This window comes from Loxodonta africana, chromosome 1, assembly GCF_030014295.1.
Source record: "Loxodonta africana isolate mLoxAfr1 chromosome 1, mLoxAfr1.hap2, whole genome shotgun sequence".
In the NCBI taxonomy this organism is placed as follows: domain Eukaryota; kingdom Metazoa; phylum Chordata; class Mammalia; order Proboscidea; family Elephantidae; genus Loxodonta; species Loxodonta africana.
Window position 1 is genome coordinate 75,507,065 of NC_087342.1, and position 3,863 is coordinate 75,510,927.

Here is a 3,863-nt window from a genome sequence, read left to right on the forward strand (position 1 = left end):
CTGTGGATGACATCAATTTTGAAGACAGTGTCTAAAGCAGAATCTCTCCTAACAAGCTGTAGAACTCTGTGTCCCTAATGAGCTATTTTAAAAATATTTTAAAGAATAAAACAAAGAAAAATATTGACCAAATTATGCTACTACTATTTTTTATGCCCTAAAATATTTATTTTAGAAAATGAAATCAACTTCTATAAATGAAAAGTAGGAATGGATTTTTTCCCCAAAGGTATTTAGCTAGTGACAGTGAAGCATAGAATCTTCTAATTCATCGCCAAGTGTTGCTTTCTGATTCATAGCGACCCTTTTCAGAAAAACACCCAGGCAAATCAAGACAAAAAGGAAAGCCTTTTCAACAATTAGTGCAGGGACAATTGGATATCCACACACAAAAAGAAGAATTTAGAGCCTTCCCTCAAACCATACACAAACATTAACTTAGAATCCATCATAGGCCGAAATGTAAGACCTCAAATTATGAAAGTTTTAGGTGTAAACACTGAAGAAAATTTTTGTGACCTTGGGTTAGGCAGAGTTCTTAGATATAACACCAAAAGCACTATCCATAAAGAAGAAAATTGACTAACAGGACTAAATCAAAATTTTGTACTTCAAAAGACACCATTAGAAAAATGAAAAGACAAACCATAGGTTGGGAGGAAATATCTGTGAATGAAATATCTCATGAAGGACTTGTACCCAGAATATGTAAAGAAATTTTATAAATCAATAATACTAAGATAAAGAACCAAATTTAAACACACAGAAGATTTGAATAGACATTTGTCCCAAGAAGACATACAAATGGCTAATGAGCACATGAAAAGATGTTCAACATCATAGTTGTAAACCTAGAAAAAAAAAAAAGGAAAAAGAAAAAAGCCCAAACTCTTTGCTGTCGAGTTCTAACACATAACCACCATATAGGAAAGTAGAAGTGCCCCATAGGGTTTCCAAAGACCAGCTGGTCAATTTGAACTGCAGACCTTTACTTAGCTGCTGTAGTACTTAACCACTATACAACCAGTGCTACTCACAGTCATCATGGATGTATAAATGAAACCACATTGACATAGCACTTCACACTTACTCTGTGCCTATACCAGAAAACATAGATAATAACCTGTGTTACTGATGATGTGGACAAATTTGTACTCTCATACAGTGCTGGTGGGAATGCAAAATGACACAGCCACTTTAGAAAACAGTTTGACTGTTTTTAAAAAGGTTAATAATAATTTTAACATATTGTTGTTACCGGTTAAATTGAATCCTCCAGATATATGTGTTGAAAATTTTAACCCCTGTTTTATCTGTGTACAAAATCCCATTTGGCAATAGGATTTGTTTGTTCTGTCAGTGAGGCCATATCGGTGTAGAGTGGGTCCTAAACCTACTAACGCTTGAGATGAAAACAGCAGATTAGACTCAGAGACAAGGGAGCACACACTGGGTGGAAGACAGGTGCTACCAGCAGACAACGGACACAGGTGAATCTACGTAGAAGCACATAAAGCAGCACAGGAAGTAGGATCACAGGCCGCTAAAAGGTTAAGTTGGCGCCACTGGGGATTGAACCCAGGATCTTCTGCATTTAAAGCAGATGTGTTAACCACTACGCCATGGAACCACTACAAATATAGTCCCATGGACATCCAGAAGAACTAACAAAACTGTATTGGAAGAAGTACAGCCAAAATGCTTACTAGAAGTGAGGATGGCAAGACTTCCTCTCATATATGACGTGCTATCAGAAGGGATCAGCCCTTTGAAAAGGACATTCTGCTTGGTACATGAGAGGGTCAGTGAAAAACAGAAAGACCTTCAATGAAATGGACTGACACAGCGCTGCTACAATGGCCTCAAGCATAACAATGTTTGTGGGGATGGCACAAGACCTGGCAGTGTTTTGTTCTCTTGTAGGGTCTGCTGTGAGTCAGAACCAGCTCCATGGCACCGAAAATCAACAAAATCAAAAAGTTGAACTAGATAAGGAAGGACCTCCCCCCAGAAACACACATTGAAGTTGGTCTTCTAGCCTCCTGAACTGTGGAAAAAAAGAAAGCAAAAAAAATCCTGTTCTTTAATCCACCCAAAGGACTGGTCCCTCCTGATAACAAGTGGAAAGCATCTAAGAGGAGGTCTCACCAACCTTGCTTCTAATGAGAATCCTGGCTGTACTTCTTCCAAGACATTTTGTTAGTTCTTCTGGCAGTCCGTGGGAACGTACTTGTTGTGGTTGCATGGTATAGTGGTTAGCGTAACTGCTTCACATGCAGAAGATCTTGGGTTTGATCCCCAGTGGAGCCAGTGGTATTTCAGTCACAGCAGCACTAAGAAACTAAGACATCATTATGTCAGGGAACACATCTGTTTTGCTACCTTTGTATTGGCAGAGATTGGCACACAATAGTACATCAATACCTGTTGCCATCAAGCTAATTCACTGTTCCATAGGGTTTCTGTGGGGCTGCTGCTAACACTTTAGTTAGCAGCTGAGCTCTTAACGTCAATGCTACCAGGGCCTTTCTATATCAATGTATGTGCTACATGTTGGGGGAAATCCTTCAGCTGTCTTGGGGAGGTGAGGCAGGCACAGAATTTTAGTGTGATGTGAGGCCCACGGAGCTATGGCTAGTCTAAAGATTAAATCTTTCCCTCGGGAGCAATTCTCGGGGGGTCAAGCATTGTCCAATCTTCTCTCAGAACCAGTTCCTCACTGATTTGAAAGTCCATTGAACTAAACTTGTCTTTGTTCTGGGATAGTGACAACTAGACCAGTGACCAACATCATGATAAATGGAGAAAAGATTGAAGTTATCAAGGATTTCATTTTTCTTGCATCCACAATCAATAGCAATGGAAACAGCAGTGAAGAAATCAAAAGATGCACTGCATTGCATAAATCTGCTGCAAATGATCTCTTCAAAGTGTTGAAGAGAAAAGATGTCACCTTGAAGACTAAGGTGTGCTGACCCAAGACATGGTATTTTCAATCGCATCATGTGCATGTGAAAGCTGGGCCATGAATAAGGAAGACTGAAGAAGAATTAACACCTTTGAATTATGGTGTTGGTGAAGAATATTGAATATACCATGGACTGTCAAAAGAACGAACAAATCTGTCTTAGAAGAAGTACAGCCAGAATGCTCCTTAGAGGCAAGGATGGCGAAACGGCATCTTACATACTTTGGACATGTTGTGAGGAAGGATCAGTCCCTGGAGAAGGACATCATGCTTGGCAGAATAGAGTACAGGGTCAGCGGAAAAGAGGAAGACCCTCAATTAGGTGGGTTGACGCAGTGGCTGCAATAAAGATCTAAAGCATAACAATGATTTTAAGGATGGCTCAGGACCAGGCAGTGTTTCCTTCTGTTGTGCATAGGGTCGCTATGAGTCAGAACCGACTCAACACCACATAACAACAACAACAGTGACATTACCCCAAAAGTATGAAGGATAAGTAGTTAAGCTCTTGGATTGAAAAACTAGCACCATCTCGAAGGAGTTATGTTTTTATATGGCTATTTATCTTGTCTGGAAATGCAGAAATAAATCCTTCATACTGAATTGTTGTAAAACACAAACCTTTCAGAAGGATGGTGGGCCATCCCAAGTTTTGTATTGAGTTCCTGTGCTAATCAGGCCTCCTTATCCTCATTCACCTCTGAAATGAGCTCAATCTCTTCAAACTGTATTTCCAGCACCCTTAAAACTTTGACACTTTTATTGTGTGCTTTTAGGTCAAAAAATCTGTGAGCTCCCAATGTACAGGGTGCTAATTCAGCCTAGCCTCCCCACATAGTAGAGCCTTCATGTTCAGAAATGCTGGCTGTGGTATGATGAAGTTGTTACACTTGAT

The 3,863-nt window shown here is 39.8% G+C and overlaps 1 non-coding gene across 1 annotated transcript; it reads right to left on the reverse strand.

Annotated features, from left to right (window-relative positions):
* Positions 1 to 1,557: 1,557 nt before the first annotated feature.
* Positions 1,558 to 1,630, reverse strand: TRNAL-UAA (transfer RNA leucine (anticodon UAA)). The gene has a single exon. It is a non-coding gene; the product is annotated as a tRNA-Leu (tRNA).
* Positions 1,631 to 3,863: the final 2,233 nt, after the last annotated feature.